The sequence below is a fragment of the Sparus aurata genome, chromosome 24 (assembly GCF_900880675.1).
Source record: "Sparus aurata chromosome 24, fSpaAur1.1, whole genome shotgun sequence".
In the NCBI taxonomy this organism is placed as follows: Eukaryota; Metazoa; Chordata; class Actinopteri; order Spariformes; family Sparidae; genus Sparus; species Sparus aurata.
The window spans coordinates 20,209,013-20,228,450 of NC_044210.1; the positions used below are offsets into that span (position 1 = coordinate 20,209,013).

At 44.3% G+C, this 19,438-nt stretch overlaps 1 protein-coding gene and 1 long non-coding RNA gene across 2 annotated transcripts in view; one reads left to right on the forward strand and one right to left on the reverse strand.

Moving 5' to 3' along the window:
- LOC115576539 (ribonuclease inhibitor-like) overlaps positions 1–19,438 on the reverse strand; it is a gene marked incomplete at its 3' end in the record, with an annotated part of 88,944 nt that overhangs the window by 9,893 nt on the left and 59,613 nt on the right. The gene's annotated exons all lie outside the window — the stretch shown is intronic.
- LOC115576723 (uncharacterized) lies at positions 1,508–3,790 on the forward strand. Its single transcript, XR_003982930.1, has 4 exons — positions 1,508–1,772; positions 2,095–2,374; positions 3,101–3,187; positions 3,587–3,790. It is a non-coding gene; the product is annotated as an uncharacterized LOC115576723 (long non-coding RNA).

Genomic DNA, 19,438 nt, shown 5'->3' on the forward strand with positions numbered 1-19,438 from the left:
TAAAATGAATGCCACGACCCATTGAGTCGTCACTCTTGAAGGACACACAGCTGGGCTCAGGTCCAGGTCCAGGTCCAGGTCCAGGTCCAGGTCCAGGTCCAGGTCCAGGTCCAGCTCCAGGTCCAGGTCCAGTGGTTTTAGAGGGAGGGCCTCCCTCCTCTCTGTCCTCACACTGATTCATGCTGCTCAACTCACACACACTTTCATCTGGAGAGGAAACACAAATCATTCATCTGCACATCAACTGAAATCAGCCTTTCCATCATGTCTCCTGTCAGAACATCAGCTGCTCCTCCTCTGATTGGCTGCTTCATATCAGCGTCACATGAATGCTGCACTTCTACTGTCAGTCCACTAGATGGTGTCATGGAGACATGTACCAACAAGTATCTGATGATTCTGAACAAGAACCTGAACACCAACATATTATAAGTCACATCAGCTACAGTCAACAGCAGCAGGGAGAGGAGGAGGGACAGGAAGTCCCCAGACTCCCTTCAGAAATCGCTCCATTTAGTGAGTTGTTGAGTTAAGAGAACCTTTATAAACTGTGTGAAACGCTGTTAATGACACATTCTTAATGATTCGGGCCTCCTTGTAAATTCGGCCTATGTTACAGCCTCGTTTTAGGGGGTGCTGCAGCCCCCTCAGCACCTCCAGCTCCCGCATCCAGGCGAACAGCTGCTCTCCAGCCGCGTTTAGTGCGTCAGACAGCGGGAGAGCGGCGGCTCGTCTCGGCCTCCTCCACAGGCTGATTCAGGCAGGAGAAGCTGCCTTCAGTCATCAGTAAGTGGAGCTACACAGTGACAACCACTCTGTGTTCACACACTGACCAACTCACTCCACTTCTACTCTCATTACACCGAGTCATTAAAGTGTAAAACATTTCAAATGTCCGTTAAATTACCTTTAAACGGAGAGAAGAAGCTGCTGCGTCAGAGGATCAGTGAAAGTGAAAGTTAACTGTAAACCGGAAACAGCAGGGGGCGGGGCTTGATGACGCAAAGACGTAAATGTAGTTATTTAAAGTGTATTGATGAGTGTTGTTCAGCACATTGATCCCAACAGTGATGAGTTCAATACAAACCTTCATGCTTCATATTAATGTGGATGGAAGTTCTGTGTTAAAGTGACAAACTGCAGCAAACAGAGCAGTTTATGATCCACACCTACTGTGTGACTCAACACACACACAATCAGTCACACACACTCAAAGTCCACATCAGGTTCAGCCCGTGGCCCGGTTCTGGAACTCCCTCTTTGTGATGTGAGCGTCCAATCAGAAGGAAGGAAAACAGACTTCTTTGTGTTTTTGTGTTTTTGTGTTGAGAAACAAATGATGAAATAAGCCGTCAGTGTTTCACTTCCTGGTTCTGGATCGTCACCAGCAGCTGTTTCTAAACCTCTACATTCCTTTTGTTCAACAGCAGCTTTGTAAACTATTTAAAGCATTTATTTGATCCATCCATCGCTCAGACTTACAGAAATATCAACTCTTTTCATTCCTACAATATATTTCATGTCTTAACTGTCATTAACTCCACTAAAGTCCAACAACGTTGAGGTTCTTGTACTGGAACATTTCCACGTTGTGCTCCTTTAAACTTGCAGTCAGTGACATTATTGAAGAAGGCAGATAAAGATAGAATGTTTTCCTTGTTGTGCAGGGTCAGGGTTGTTACGTGGGGTTCCACTGCGCCCACGCTGCAGGAAACGCCCAGCTGAAGCTGCACGACTGGGGGGTGGACTTCACCTGCTGGTGCTCCTACAAGGTGAGCTGACAGGAAGAGTCCTCCACATGTCATTCATATGAGAGTTCAGGTATACAGTGTGTATATGACTGACCATTGTCTGCTCTCACTGTCTGAACTCAGCTGCTGCAGCTCCACTCTCACTGGGTTTAATGGGGCCATCTTTGCTTCTGCTATCTACTTCTTCCATAGAAATCTGTGCTGCAGGTCCAAACTCTTCCTTCACTGATGTTCTGAAAATAACACCTTTCATACTTTTCACTGGCCGTCACATGAAGTAGTTTGATTTCACAGCTGGATGTTTGTACTGTGTTGACTTCAAGCTTCTCTTTCTTTGTTTGAGCCGCTCAGAAATGAGGAGCAGAACAGGAGAGGTGCATGATGGGAGTCTGAGTCCAGCAGCAGCAGAACAGGAAGTCAGCAGCAGGTTCTGCAGCAGTGAAACAGTCAGAAGCAGCTGTGACGTCACGTCTCTCCTGTCGTCTGCACAGTAACTGAAGTCGTTAATGAAGAGAGGAAGTATGAAGGAAGAGAAAAGAGGAACATTACATCATCATCACTGATCACTGTTTGGAACCTGGAGAGGAACTGAGTACTTTTACTCAACTACTGTACCTGTGCAGGTGAGTTTGTTCAGTCAGGATTCACACACACACACACAGAGCTGGATCCCTTAAACAGCCATGATTAGCGAGTGTGTAAATGAAAGGAGGAACCTGGATGAGGATGAGAACATGAAGGAAGTTGAAGGAATGATGGAGCTCAGTGTCTCTGGTTCTGACTGAATGTGGACCTTGAACAGATCCGTGTGTGCAGCGGCTGCAGAGGTGACAGTAGAACCGTCTGTTCAGGTTTGGAGGCAGCTTGCATCGTTCTGTCTGGACAGTAGTTCTGTTTTAAACCACGTGTCCTTTCCTGTTTGTTTGAATCAATGCTATATCTGTTTTTATTGGAGCTCAAATATTCCATACGTGAACTATTTAGATTCATCAGACAGATGGAAACAGAAGTCTGGATCTTATTTGAGTGCAGCAGTTCTGTTTCTGTTTCTGCTGCTTTCAAATCACATGATTTGTGTTGAGAAATTGTATCCTGGGGGAATCTGCATGACATGAACCTCTGGACTCACAGTCCGCTCTGTACATTGTAATGTGTGAATTGTGACACATTTAATATAGGAGGTATTATTTTCCTGAACATATTTGAATCTTCCTGCATTTCCTTCTTCAGAGGGAAACATGCTGCAGATCAGGAGCTGCTTTTGTCTGGTTCTCCTGCAGAACTTCATGCCCTCAACATCACCCTGTTGAATCAGATCCTTTAAATAAGCTGTTTCACTCTGTCAACAGACAACATGCATGTTTTCATACTGACTTCATGTCTGCTGTCATGAAACCACCAAGGTGTGAAGAAGACAGACTGCAGGAGAGAAAAAGGTGAGGACAGGTGAGAGGTGGTGTGGTTCATTGGTCCTGCAGACTGAAGCTTCATCCCTCCACTGATTCAGGATCTGAAGTGGCTCCAGAACAGTCCAGGCCTTCACAATGTGTCTCTGAAGCATCAGCTGGTGTTCACAGCAGTATTATTGTCCTCACATCCATCAAGCTGCTAGAGGAGGGATGTTGCTGTTTCATTAAAGCAGCTGCTGATCTTTTTCACATCCTGCATTGTTATTGTGCCTTTAAGAAGCACAATCTGGTTCCTTTGTGGAGGAAGAAGTGGAGCATGTTGCTGCTGCTGCTGCTGCTGAGGGCTTTTCTTCTTCTTCTTCCACTGTTTTCTGCCTTCTTTCTCCAGCCTTTATTTCAATCATTGTTGTCTGTATGTTTCATCAGGAGGACGCTCTGCTTAGTGGCACAGAAACATTGAGGGAAACTTCCCGTCCCCGAGTCATCATCACCACGGACGAGGAAGATGCTGCGTGTGTCTGATGGCCTGGATGAAGAGCAGACGGAGGAACTGAGGGAAGCCTTCATGTTCCTTTTTAGTCTGCAGGAAGATTATGAAGCATTCAGTAAAGAAATGATGGACACGAGGCAGATGCAGCTGTTTTCTGCTTCTGACAGAAAGTGACAGAAAGGAATAAAGTGTTCTGGTGTCAGTGGCTCAGACATCACTTCAGTCTCTGATCTGCTTCCTGCAGCTGATAGAACTGAGTGGACCACAGTGTGACGTGTGTGTGTGTGTGTGTGTGTGTGGCAGCATGACACAATCATGGACTCGCAGTCAGAAAGAGTTCAAAACAGGAAAGTCTATCAAATGCATGAAGCTTTTTCATAGCTGCGTGTGTTTAATACAGTATGAAGTGTTGAGCTGACGTCACTGTTCCAGTTACACACTGAACCTCAGACAGAAGGTGTGTGTGCAGCTGTGAGGGCTCATCAACATGGAAACATCATGATTTTATTCACAAGATGAGAGCAGAATGTATTTCCATATGATGTATTCTCACTGTTATCATGTGGGCTGGTGTTGACCAACAGAAACATGTTGCAGCAGACCTGATGCTGATAGAAATGATGATGAAAGCAGCTCCATATAAAAGCTGTTTATTGAACTAGAAGCTGAAGCAGAGACGTAACATATCAGCACACAGATGATCAAACACCTGAAACATTGAACTGATCATCAGCTCTCTGTGTGTTGTGATCAACTCCAGCTAACAGCTCAAGTTGGACTTGGATCCTTATTCTACATGCCATCAATACGTCACTCTGTCCGGAGGGAGGCGCTGCAGTGACGTCTGATGTGCTGCCTGGTGTCCGCCACCAGAGGGCGCCTGCGCAGTGGGCGGAGTCAAACAGTTAGCACAGCGAGCCACTCCCCGATCTGCGTGCTGCAGCCAGGAGGCTTCAGGTTGAATCCAGCTGAGCTCTGCAGGACTGCAGGGCGCTGCTGTGAAGTTTGACCCTCTGATCTACCCGTAGACGTGACCAGTGTTGGGAAGATTACTTTGGAAATGTAGTTGGTTACAATTACAAGTTACCCTGTTGAAAATGTAATAGTAGTGTAACTATTTCAATTACTTTCTCAAAGTAATGTAACTAATTACATTTGATTACATTATGATTACTTTTCTTTATTTTGAATGAAATCTCTCAACTGCTAACCATTTTCACATTTTAAGACCTATAGTGTGATAAACCTTTCAGTTCAAAGGTTTAACCATATATTATGAGTCTGACCTTCGGCCTGTACTGAAGGAGGCTCACTTCCTCACTAAATGGAGCAACAACGGGCTGATTTCAGACAAGAGGAGCAGGTTGTTTTAATGGAGAGAGTATGAGCGATACAAAAAAGCCTGATCACAGCCTGAAGCAACAGTGTTCCTGCAAATATGACAAGAGGAGGCTGATTTTAATTTCTGACAGCTCTACATTGAGCTGCTTTTAAATATGAAGCTTTAGAGCAACAGCAACTGTTGTTTTAAACTGTGTTTTATATTGTTTTCATATATTTCACTGATCGCAATTATAAAATGCCAGTGTGTGTTTTATTGAAAGCGAGGCTGGTGTGTGTATGAAAATAGGTTACAGTGGGTTTTTTAGGTGCTGTAGCTACAAGCAAATCTCATGTTGTCTCTGTACAAAGACCTTTTTAAATGTGAGAAAACAGAGTAGACTACTCAAGATTTGCGTTTGGGCAACACATAACAGGCGAAACAATTAATTTATTCATGGCCACATTAAGTTAAATTATCTGTCCTGCTGCGAGCGCACAACTTCTTTCAGTGGTGACTGACTGTATATAAAGTAAATAGGCTATAGCCTAATAAATGACCTCCTGACGCGAGTCGGATCATCAGCTGAGCAGCGTTTCCCCTCAGCTGAACATCTGTAGAGACACTCAGAGAGAAAGTAAACAGCAGCGGATCAGCGCGATCTCTCCCTCCGTACAAATGTTCTGATCCAGCTCCACTGGACTTTCAAAGTAAAGGTGACGCCAGCTGTAAATGAGTTAAATAGTGAAACAGCGGCGCTTTTATAGCCGATTTTATGATTAAACTCTGAACAGAACCTGGTCGGGACCAGGTTATGAGCTAAGCATAAGTTACCATGGTGATCTAGCCGGGTTAAAAGAGAGCTACCTTTGTAATACAGGGAAGCCTGGCTTCTGTCAGTATGAAGTGTTTTTGTATTTCCAGCCCAGGAACATCTTGTGTGCCGCCGACACTGTTGCTGCTGAGTCTGACTGCCGCCGTGCGGTTTGTCGGTTGAGTCGAATGGCACATGACCAGAGAGAGCCAATCACAAGCGTCAGTTTTGGAAGGAGGATGTTGATATGAAAATAACTAAAAACAAACATGAATCCAGGGGGGCGAAAAACTATTTGATAAATCCGAGCTTTTGCGGCGATTTTTCAAATGTAACTTAAGTTGTAATCATTGAAATTTCCAAAAGCAACTGTAATTTAATTACATATTTTCTCCCAGTAATGTAACGGATTACAATTACGTAAATGTTGTAATTAAATTACGTAACGTCGTTACATGTAATTCGTTACTCCACAACACTGGACGTGACCAAACATGGCTGAGCTCGTTGAAATTCCATTCATGTTTGAGGCAAATCAACAAGGAAGGTGATGAGTTTTCTTACAAAAGGTACAAAATGAGCATTTACACACAATTATAATCAGCTGATTAACTAACAATGACTAAAACTGTTACATGTCCAGCAGGGGTGGTTCTAGGGGGGGGGCCAACAGGGGCCAGTGCCCCCGTACCTCTGAGTCTGGACCCCCTGTGGCCCCCCGACAGGGAGTCTGCATCAATAACACAATGACAGATTTCTTGCAATGATTTTGTTTTGAGGGGAAAGTGTCTCAGCAGTTTACTACCCAATCAAAAATGTTGAAATTGTAAACACTGTTTTGTCAGAATGAGGAATTTATCTTTTTATTTCTTTTTTTCCGGGTTGTATGTGCCCCCTAACAAAAAAGCCGGCCCCAACCTGGCCCCCCTATTAAAACTGGTCTAGAACCGCCACTGATGTCCAGTCATGAAGCAGCAGCAGCAGCAGGAACACGAGTTCAGACAAACAGCTGGTTGATTCAGTTGACAGAGAAATAAGTGAAGAGGTTCAACATGTCAGTGAAATGTAGATTTCTGGGATCAGAATAATTATTTCTAACAGCAGCACAAACTCCATCCTCACAAAGCACGTAGTGATGAATCAACTGTCCAATCAGAAGCTTCCAGTCGTCTCTTCTCTACTGATGTGTGTGTTAGTTTAGTTTCTTTGTGTTTAAATCAGATGTAGCAGCAGAGTGTTGTTAGGGTGGAGCACATGTTAACACTTTTCATTTCAAACAGCAGAGTGGAACTATAAAGCAGCAGAATATGGTTCCTAACAAAGTCCTGGAGTCAATCAAACCTGCTTTATTTCCTCACTGGCTGTTTGACATTCTGACACAAAGAGTTTAATTTGTCCCTGAGTAAATGCAGACTGGCTGCACAGCTGCACTCACTTACTTTCAATCAGTGCTCATTAGCTAGCGTTGCTAAGCTAGCAGGGAACAGGCTCGTCAGATGTCTTGATTTGAAGCGTTCTTGCCGCTCAGTTTAACATGACGTGAGTCCAAATGTGCAGTAAAAGCTTCATTTCACTCCGAGTGCATCATTCTTCACTGAAACGGTTTGTTGACGGCACAAGACAGCTGAGCTAACAAGCTAATGCTAGCTAGCTGTCAGTTAGCTCCCCGGACAGCAGTGTTAGCTGGTTACTGTCGCTGGATCCAGACAGCCGGTGAAAACATGAAGCACTGACTTTATTTATCTGCTGCTCAGACGAAGCGTTTAACCGTCAGCATGTTGGCGGACACACACACACACACACACACACACACACACAGAGCTGCTAGCTGAGCGGCTCCAGACGAGACACACCGGAAGTGTGACGTCTCGACCTCTGATTGGGCAAACGGACTCGACTCAATTCAAAGGAGCTTTATTGACTAAACAAGCGTTGACAGACAGGCAGCGTGTTGAGCAGGTTATTTTCACACAGCGTTTTAATGTGAGGAAAGTCTCAGTAACTGCAGGTTTATAAACACTCAGCAGCTAGAATCATCACATTTATTGATTATTGATTCCTCCATCTTTCAGTGGGAGCCCACAGGACAATAACATGTCAGCACACATCAGCATGAGGAGACATTAAACATTATTTACATCGTCTTAAAGGTTTTAAATGTCCAATAAAAAAGAAAATAGTAGCTAAACATGTTAAAATCAGCAGGAAGCTGATGAGCCAGTGTAAAAACTCAACTATGTAAACTGGGTACAATGAAACACATTCAAACATTTATGTTAAAAAGACAAAAATAAAGACTTTGATGATCAGGTTGCATTGGAGCAGATTGTTCTATTAGTTCAGCACTTCAACATTTATCACAACATGATGTCAATGTTTTGTTTGTTCTCTTCACCATCAGATTTCTTTCTATGTGTGTTGACATCATCACAGCATTTTCAGCCGAGGGAATACGGTACATTTGCTCACTTATTGAGCCGAGTGTCAGGAATGCCACTGAAGAAGCTGTGCGCTCACTGTCGGGCAAACTGTTTGTGTAGCCCTTCGTTTTGTTGCCACGGGAACCTACTTACATTCAGTTGGTGATGCAGAAAATCTGAGCAGGAACACACACTGACAAAATGATGGGCAGCTTGGCTACATACCACTCTGAATGATGTTTTTGTATTTGGCTCTAACTTGCTGCCATGTCCGACTGCTGCTTCCACATCTTAATAAAATGCAATATGAAATATTAATTAGGCCAACCTAGTATTTATTTGTCACAGATAATGAGTAAAGTTAATAATTTCTTTGATGTGGCCATGAATAAACTGATGAACTGATCAATGTTTCACCCGTTGCAGGGCAGTGTACGCCCAAACACAAATCTGACAGGCTGGAGCTGTTTTCACTGTCAGAAAGCTCTTTATTGTCATTGTACAGGGACAGTAGCTACATCTGCTTGTTCATCCCAACACAGTGATACAAAAAAACACTGAACATTTATAGCCGACTGTTATGACCCCGGCTCGCGGGAAACACATGTACTACTCAAACACAGGTTAAATGCAAGTAATCTACGTTTATTGTAACCAAAAAATAACAAAGGAAAACCAAAATGGTGTCTGGCGACCATGCTGCTGGTCCAGGCTGCAGGGAGAGAGTGTGGGTGGGGTCACGCTGGGCTTTTAAACCCAGCAGCAGGTGCCAGGTAACGAGGAGGAGGAGACTCAGGTACTCTGTAAGACACAGCACAACAGGTCTTGGACATAACACCCCCCCCTTAAAATGGTTGCTCTAAGGCAACCTTCCAAGCTCTACAAGAGACAAAGATTATGCGTAGCTGTACACAATGTTGACACTTATGACCTTGAGAGGGCATCGGCAAGAACATTGTCCTTTCCCCGGATATGCTTAATTTCTAGGTTAAATCCTTGTAGGAACAAGCTCCATCGCATCAATCGACGGTTCGAGTTTCTCATCCTGCTCAGAAAAACAAGCGGATTATGGTCTGTGTAGACCACCAAGACCTGGCTGGAAGAAACATAAACATTAAAATGGTCAAGAGCAGAAATAAGGGCCAAGGCCTCTTTCTCAATGGTAGAGTAATGCCTCTGATGAATGTCAAACTTCTTGGAAAAGTAGCAAACCGGGTGCTCGACCCCTGAAGAGTCATCTTGAAGAAGGGCAGCCCCAACCCCAGCATCACTTGCATCAACAGCCAGTTTAAATGGCCTGTTAAAGTCAGGGGCAGCAAGGACTGGAGCACTAGCCAGCAGTGCCTTCAGATTCTCAAATGCCCTCTGGCACATCTCTGTCCAAACAAAGTTGACCTTCGGGCTAAGCAGGCTAGTCAAAGGGGCAGCAGCTGCAGCGAAATTTTTGCAAAAACTCCTATAATAGCCTGCCATGCCAAGAAAACGTTTAAGCTCACGACGAGAAGTAGGAATGCCAAAACTCTGAATGGCCTCTATTTTAGCGCCAACAGGACAGACTTCTCCCCGACCAACAACCTTCCCCAAGTATGTTACGGTGGCCTGTCCAAATTCACATTTGGCAAGATTCAAAGTCAAATTTGCAGCAACAAGCCTACCAAATACTTCCGCCACCTGAGCTTTGTGTCGAGACCAGGTGGAGCTATAAATGACTACATCATCAAGGTATGCTTCGCAGTCTGCAACTCCTTTCAACACCAGGTTAACAAGACGCTGGAATGTTGCAGGTGCATTCCGCATTCCAAAAGCCATAACGGTATACTGACAGAAGTCATCAGAAGTCACAAAGGCAGAGATTTCACGAGCCCTCTGAGTAAGAGGGACCTGCCAGTAGCCCTTAAGAAGGTCTAATTTGGTGACGAAAACTGCAGACCCTACTCTGTCGATACAATCATCTAAATGGGGAAGGGGATAACAGTCTGGTTTTGTGACAGCATTAACCTTGCGAAAATCTGTACAGAAACGAAGTGTGTGATCAGACTTGTCAACCAACAAACACGGGGAGCTCCATGGGCTAGCACTAGGTTCTGCAATGCCATGCCGCAACATGTAATCCACTTCTTTACTCATCAGTCGGCGTTTCTCAGGATTTGCTCTGTAAGGGTGCTGCCTAATAGGCGCAGCCTCACCGACATCGATATCGTGCTGGAGAACGTTGGTACATGTAGGCACATCAGAGAATAGTGTAGGATGTTTACCAATCACTTCAATGATGTCAGACCGATTTGATGGCTCTAAATAAGACAGATGGACATCCAAATTGGATATGATCTCTGAATTCAGAAGCCTACCATGAGACACTCCACGATCAACAACCCCATCAGTGTCCCTCTCACCCACAAGGATTGGAGAGCTCAGCACAGCAACAGTCTTCACATCTGTAAGTTCAGCCTGGCTCCTCTCACAATATGGTTTCAAAAGATTAACATGGCAGAGGCGCGTTTTACGTTTTCGTTCTGGTGTCTTTATCAAATAATCACACTCACCAACCTGACGCTCAACCACATATGGGCCACTGAATCGAGCTTGTAAAGAAGACCCCAAAAGTGGCAGCAGCACCAACACCTTCTCACCTGGAGAAAAAGTTCGATGCCTTGCCTTCTTATCGTACCACCCCTTCATCCTTCCCTGGGCTTTCCCCAAGTTCTGCCTTGCCAGCTCACATGCTGCTCTCAGCTTAGACCTGAAATGACAAACAAAATCTAGGAGATTTGTGGCTGGAGATTGATTTACCAGCCATCTGTCTTTTAGTAGTTTCAAAGGGCCCCGCACAGTATGCCCAAACACTAGTTCAGCTGGACTAAAGCCGAGGGACTCTTGAGTGACTTCCCTAGCCGCAAAGAGGTTCTTCTTGCTTCTTACTCAAGACAGGGCAGTCAGCAATGAAATGACCACTGTTCTTGCAATAGAAACAAACCTTTTCTACAGGAGTACTCGCAGTAGCCAACTTTCTAGTAGAAACTGTAGAGACAGTGGGAAGAGGCTTTGGAAACCGAGATCTATTAAACAAAGCCCTTCCTTTTTGCTCACCTTGTTCGCCATCAAAATTTACCTTATGTGTCAACTCAAACTCATCTGCCAAAACAGCAGCTTTATCAAGAGTTGTCACTTTTTGCTCATTAAGATAAATACACACAGCTTTAGGCAGACAGTTTTTAAATTCCTCAAGCAGAACCAATTGTTTAAGATCTTCCTTAGTTTCCGCTTTCTGCGACTTACACCAACTATTAAAACTGGTCTCCTTTTCTTTCGCAAAGTCAACATAAGTCTGTTCATCCAGCTTACTGAGGCTTCTAAAGCGCTGGCGGTACGCCTCAGGAACGAGCTCGTAAGTTCTTAATATGGCATCTTTAACCTTTACATAGTCCTTGCTATCCTCAATGCTTAAAGCAGAGTAAGCTTCCTGTGCTCTCCCCACCAAAACACTTTGTAAAAGCAATGTCCAGGCATGTGTTGGCCACTTTGAAACCGTAGCCACACGTTCGAAATGAAGAAAATATTTTTCAACATTCTTCTCAGCGAATGGAGGTACCAATCTGATGTTTCTCACTACATCAAACTGAGAGGACGAAGCGCTCGATGAGTTTAGAGCAGCATGTTTAAGTTCAACTTCTTTAAGGAAGCGTTCATGTTCTAAATGCATTTGTTTTTCTCTAAGAAGACGCTCTTTTTGGGCATCTTCTAATTGTAGTTCTTGAAAAGCCAGTTCTTTTAACCTTAACTCAATTTCACGCTCTGACATTTGAGATGTTACAAGTTGTTGATATGCTGGTGACGATGACGATGGCTTAAGGACTTTGTTTTCTGTTAGAATAGTCCTAAGTGCATCCCTTATACTATCTTTAAGCCGTTTATCGCTACTGGCAATCTCAATGTCATAGTGACTAGCAAGGCTAAGAAGCTGTTCTTTAGTAAGCTGGCAAAGCAACTCCTCTGATGGTGCACTAATAAAGTCATTGAGTGATGCCATGCCAGATAACTTTCCTAAGTCAAAAGTGAAAAATGAAAAAAAAAAAAAAACCCAAATCAACCTAAACTATAAACCAATTACACAATATTTCAAATTAACCAGTATGCACAATGCACACAAAATAAAGTGTCCAATACTACAAGCAGCTAGTCACAAATGGCCTCTACTAAATGGCTCTAGAAACCATGATCACAAAAATAGGCCTAGAAACCCCCCATCAAGCTACTAAGGTAGCACAAATGTTGCCCATACAAAACCATTAACAAAATGGAACCTGCTGGCAATTAAACTAAGGAAACTTAGGGAGAACTAGCCTATAAAGTCAAGTAACACACCATCACTTGACAAATTGAAAGCTGCACCAAAATACAAAATTAGGATCCTAGGCACGCTACCACCTTTGTCCCCCATAAGGCAATAACTACCTCACCTAACTTTACCAATCGATCACTATTGAGTCGGTGAGCAAACCTCCGAGTGTCAATGATCGAGCAAGCAAGCCCCCCTGGTACCTGCCTAACTTCAAACTAAGCCTACCTGCCTTCTGAGACGTGCCGGGTTCGAGGCTTCTTTAAAGCAAAACCTCAGGAAACCTTAGCCATATGACCAAGGCCCCTGAGATGCTCGCCCCCACCAGAGACATGTCTCCACCCAGAGTTGCCTCAAAAATAAAAAAGGCAAAATAACAAATAGTATACCGAAGGAAGGACAGATTGCTCTGCTCAGCTGGCACACTCCCTAACTAACCAGGGATCACTCACAAGCTTAACCCAGAGACACTCAGATATTATACTCACCACACCCACCAGGAGAAGACCACAGCTGCTCCCAGCCAAATTGCCAAACACCACCAACCTATAAGATTACACAGTCTAGGGGAAAAAAAAAAAACGGACACAACACATTTTTTTTTTTTTTTTTTTTTTTTTTTATCCCGGACGAGCCCCCAATATGTTATGACCCCGGCTCGCGGGAAACACATGTACTACTCAAACACAGGTTAAATGCAAGTAATCTACGTTTATTGTAACCAAAAAATAACAAAGGAAAACCAAAATGGTGTCTGGCGACCATGCTGCTGGTCCAGGCTGCAGGGAGAGAGTGTGGGTGGGGTCACGCTGGGCTTTTAAACCCAGCAGCAGGTGACAGGTAACGAGGAGGAGGAGACTCAGGTACTCTGTAAGACACAGCACAACAGGTCTTGGACATAACACCGACGCACACTCAGCCTCACTTTCAATAAAACACACACGCGCATTCTATAACTGAGATCAGTCAAATGTGAAAACAATATAGACATCATTCAAAAATGAACAAAGATAGTTGTTGCTTCAGTGTATTTATTTTTTTAATGGATGAGGGTTAATATGTAAAAATTGCACAATGTTGAGCTTTCAGAAATGAAAACACTGAGGGCTTAATATAATACTGATCATAATATTAATCATTGTTAACTTACGCATTTACACGGTCAGCAGTTTCCTGCCAGCAGCCCTCCCTCGCTCTGTTGGCGGCGACAGTGTTACTTTTTACCGTGATGGTTTCTTTGAATTCTTCATAGTCCTGCATAATAAGAATCTGCTCATCTTGAGTAAAATATGTGGCCCGGGATCGATCCGTTTTCGCACAGAAGTAGAATAATATGACGTCAAACGCCCCCTTTTATGTGAACGCGCGCAGAGCACAAAGCAGAGAACCGGACTTGACAAAGTAAGTTGATAACCACCGTTGCAGTACCGTTTAACTCTGATTGGGGACTCTGGGCTTTGTTGAGCTGCAGCATGAGCACAAAGCCTGGCTATGTTGAGCCCCCTTCGAAGTACAGGCCTCTGGAAGCTCTTCATCGACCTGCTGCTACGTTTACACCTGAAGCTCTTCATCAGTCTGCTGCTACGTTCACACCTGAAGCTCTTCATCAGTCTGCTGCTACGTTCATACCTGAAGCTCTTCATCAACCTGCTGCTACGTTTACACCTGAAGCTCTTCATCAACCTGCTGCTACGTTCACACCTGAAGCTCTTCATCAGTCTGCTGCTACGTTTACACCTGAAGCTCTTCATCAACCTGCTGCTACGTTCACACCTGAAGCTCTTCATCAGTCTGCTGCTACGTTCACACCTGAAGCTCTTCATCAGTCTGCTGCTACGTTCACACCTGAAGCTCTTCATCAGTCTGCTGCTACGTTTACACCTGAAGCTCTTCATCAACCTGCTGCTACGTTCACACCTGAAGCTCTTCATCAGTCTGCTGCTACGTTCACACCTGAAGCTCTTCATCAGTCTGCTGCTACGTTTACACCTGAAGCTCTTCATCAGTCTGCTGCTACGTTCACACCTGAAGCTCTTCATCAACCTGCTGCTACGTTTACACCTGAAGCTCTTCATCAACCTGCTGCTACGTTCACACCTGAAGCTCTTCATCAACCTGCTGCTACGTTTACACCTGAAGCTCTTCATCAACCTGCTGCTACGTTTACACCTGAAGCTCTTCATCAGTCTGCTGCTACGTTCACACCTGAAGCTCTTCATCAGTCTGCTGCTACGTTCACACCTGAAGCTCTTCATCAGTCTGCTGCTACGTTCACACCTGAAGCTCTTCATCAACCTGCTGCTACGTTCACACCTGAAGCTCTTCATCAGTCTGCTGCTACGTTCACACCTGAAGCTCTTCATCAGTCTGCTGCTACGTTCACACCTGAAGCTCTTCATCAGTCTGCTGCTACGTTTACACCTGAAGCTCTTCATCAACCTGCTGCTACGTTTACACCTGAAGCTCTTCATCAGTCTGCTGCTACGTTCACACCTGAAGCTCTTCATCAACCTGCTGCTACGTTTACACCTGAAGCTCTTCATCAACCTGCTGCTACGTTTACACCTGAAGCTCTTCATCAACCTGCTGCTACGTTTACACCTGAAGCTCTTCATCAACCTGCTGCTACGTTTACACCTGAAGCTCTTCATCAACCTGCTGCTACGTTTACACCTGAAGCTCTTCATCAACCTGCTGCTACGTTCACACCTGAAGCTCTTCATCAGTCTGCTGCTACGTTCACACCTGAAGCTCTTCATCAGTCTGCTGCTACGTTCACACCTGAAGCTCTTCATCAGTCTGCTGCTACGTTCACACCTGAAGCTCTTCATCAGTCTGCTGCTACGTTCACACCTGAAGCTCTTCATCAGTCTGCTGCTACGTTCACACCTGAAGCTCTTCATCAACCTGCTGCTACGTTCACACCTGAAGCTCTTCATCAACCTGCTGCTACGTTTACACCTGAAGCTCTTCATCAACCTGCTGCTACGTTCACACCTGAAGCTCTTCATCAACCTGCTGCTACGTTCACACCTGAAGCTCTTCATCAGTCTGCTGCTACGTTCACACCTGAAGCTCTTCATCAGTCTGCTGCTACGTTTACACCTGAAGCTCTTCATCAACCTGCTGCTACGTTCACACCTGAAGCTCTTCATCAGTCTGCTGCTACGTTTACACCTGAAGCTCTTCATCAACCTGCTGCTACGTTTACACCTGAAGCTCTTCATCAACCTGCTGCTACGTTTACACCTGAAGCTCTTCATCAAGCTGCTGCTACGTTCACACCTGAAGCTCTTCATCAGTCTGCTGCTACGTTTACACCTGAAGCTCTTCATCAACCTGCTGCTACGTTTACACCTGAAGCTCTTCATCAACCTGCTGCTACGTTCACACCTGAAGCTCTTCATCAACCTGCTGCTACGTTCACACCTGAAGCTCTTCATCAACCTGCTGCTACGTTCACACCTGAAGCTCTTCATCAGTCTGCTGCTACGTTCACACCTGAAGCTCTTCATCAACCTGCTGCTACGTTCACACCTGAAGCTCTTCATGAGATGAGATTGTATTTTAACTACAATCTATCTGAGGAGTTTCTCTCCTCTCTCTAATTTAGCCATGAACTCTGCTTGTCTCTGATAGTCATCAGGTGCTGAACTCGTTGCTTCCAGCCTGGTCTTCCCTCAGATTTCTCTCCTTCTATAAGCAGGTCAATGTACTCTGGAGTGGAGAGAGGATCTGGCTTCAGTGCGATCTCTTTGAGTCTGTTTAAACACTGAGCAGAGCTCTCCATCAGTTTCATCACCTCAGCCTGAACACGATCATATTCAGCCGTCAGTCTTGCAATCATCGCTTCAACAGGTTTCTTAGCGTCTTTTGCTTGATTGAACCTTTCTTGCAGCTCTTTGACTGTTACTCTTTCTTTAACTTCCTGATTCCGAGAATTTCTGACAGTGATTTCAATCTCAAAGTTCTCATTCCTGCTGATCTCTGCCTCGTGAGCTTTCAGTTTCTCACTTACCTCTCTTATCTCCTCAAGCTTGGCTAACCCAATTTTAACCCTCACCTGCAAATTCTCAACTGAATTCTGGAGCCTCTGTCTCTCTCTGAGGACCTCCTTTGTCAGTATCAAGCTTTTGGTTTCTATCACATTCAAAGCAACAAAGAACGTCTCCATGCTATTGGCCCCCATGTCCCAAAACATCTGATCAAAGCCTCCATATTTACTCCTGCTGCCTGCTGCAGATGATTTGTTGTCTGCAAACAACGCTGAATTATTGAATTTGAAGTGAAGTGGCAGCCCGTCTTCTGATTTAGTACATGGGACACCTGATTCTTTGATCGCCTTTAGAACTGGTGGAAGCTGGCTGTCTGCAAACGTCACCAGAACTCTGATGTTTTCTGCCACATCTCTGCCAAAGATTGAGAGCGCAGAGTCATGTGTTGGTGTGAGTCGAGGTAAAGCAGCCTGAGCTACGAGACACACAGCATCAACTTCACTGACACCACGCTGATCAGTGAACAGATTACGCAGCTGTTCTGTGATCATCTTGTCTCTCTCTATGCCTCTTGTGTCTCCAAATCCTGGAGTGTCAATGATGGTCAGTGAGTGGTCTATTCTAAACCCCTGCTGGTGGTTGATCTTGTACACAGTGACTTCAGAAGTCTGGCTGTGAGCTTGTGATTTTGATGGATCCTCATCAACTAATTTAAACCGATATGAATCCTCCCATTCAACACCCAGAATGTAATTGATCATCCCATTGATGAGAGTTGATTTTCCAGCTCCAGTTGCTCCGAGAAGCATGATGGTGCGATTACGTTTGAAAGACTCTTTCCCAAAACTAAAACGCCTGCACCCTGCAACACCCAGTCGTTCTTCTTCCAGGGGAACTTTATAAACATGGAGACGACCTGACTGATGTTCCAGCAGACTGCTTCTGTTTTTAACAGCATCAGCAAGTCGTTCTTTCAGGCGCACAGCACCTGTAACATCCAGTGAAACGGACAGAGAAAGAGATTATGTGTTATTGTTTCAGTTTGACTTCATATCTGTTTTTTAAATGTGCCTTTGTTACATACTGTAGGTTACATAGTTTATATGGAGCCAGAACAGACTCATAATGGAATAAATGCACAAAAAAGGACTCACAAATGTATTTGGGGAGTCGTATGACTCCATACACAAATGCATTTTCAATGCACACACAAATATGCTTCAATCCATATATAAGTAAAAAAAAAATACACATATAAAAATAAGATTTGTAAATATATTTGTGATGCGCCAACGTCGGGCCATTGCTTCATGTCATCTGCCCACTCTGTGAGAACTGACGGGTGAGGACTGAGTATCCACCTCCGATTTTTGTCCATTTTGTCGCTTTCTTTGTATTAAAAGCCGTTTTTTAGAGCGAGCATGACAGCTACGCTAGCATAAACACCGTTCAACTGGAAGAGCAAAGCTGAACCATCGGTAAACTCTGCTGCGTGCTGTAATGACGTCAGTTTAAAACCCCTCGTGGGGAGCCACTGCCACAGGAGCCCTTTTCAGACAGAAAAGGCGGCACATTTGCTCCAAGGTAAGGACGGCAATGTGCCGGCCTGTCTTTCTAAAACGGAGGCGTAATATTCCTCCTTTTCCAAAAGCCGCCTCTGAGGTACAGGCACAAACATGTGACGTGAGGTGAAGCTTGAAGTTAACGGTGACAACGAATTTGTCTTCAAAATAAGAGCTTTACATTGCACCCCATTGGAGTTTAGAACTGGGTTCTTAACGGGGGGCTTTTAATTTGAAAGTAGCGACCGTTCCTAGCTTTCCGACACAACAACAAGCTAACACAACCAAACAGCTACAGAGAGCGAGGAGACGCTGCATCTCCTGGATCTCAGCGGCTGTCCAGTTGTTCATCTTAATGTCCGCGGATGAAGTGATGGACTGACTGCTGTGATCAGCTGTTTCCTGGTTTTAAAACTCCCCGGCTGTGTGGCGCACTACAGTGCAGGTCATCCACACCTCCGCCCACCTCACGCAGAGGCCGCCACATTGACGCCTCGTTTTTAGATAGCAGGTGAGGTGGAAATAAGTGTACCCTCCGAGGAGGAAAAACGGCGGAACCCCCGATTTGCCGCCCTCTGTCTAAAACCGCGGACCGAGCCGCCAAAAGGACGGCAGATTGGTGCCTCGCTGCTCTGTCTAACAACAGCTGGTGATTGGCTGTGAAGGAGTGAGACGTCTGATTGGCTGCAGACGACCCCCTCACAGAAAAAACACATTTGTGAATCGCAAATATTATCATACAGACTTCCACTCAACATTTTCTCACAACAAAAATTTTAAACAAACTCTGTAACCGAAAAAGGAACAGGTTAAAGCCGAGGGTTATTTTTGCCTATCCTGTGCAATCCATGAAATAACCCAAAATATCAGTTATAGAAAGAAGAAGAAAAAACCCAGAAAACATAACAATAATTTACTCTAAATTCTTACTTCTTAATCATTTCACTTTTCAGTCATTTTACATTGTAATCCTTAATTATTTCACCTTTCAATGTTTTTTTGAAACTCAACCGTGATCTACACAATTTCAGTTCACCACTAAGTCCGTTCCATTATTTAACTCCCAGAAGTGTAAGTGAGAAGTGTTGTTCAACAAATCTCCTACTTTGTAAATAATACCAACAGATTTAGCTCATTTCTTTTTAATATATTCTATATGTGGCTTCCAACTGAATTTATGATCTAAAATTACCTAAAAAATATGTTTACAAATCTTATTTTTATATGTGAATTTTGTTTTACTTATATATGGATTGAGGCATATTTGTGTGTGCACTGAAAATGCATTTGTGTATGGAGTCATATACAACTCCCCAAATACATTTGTGAGTCCTTTTTCA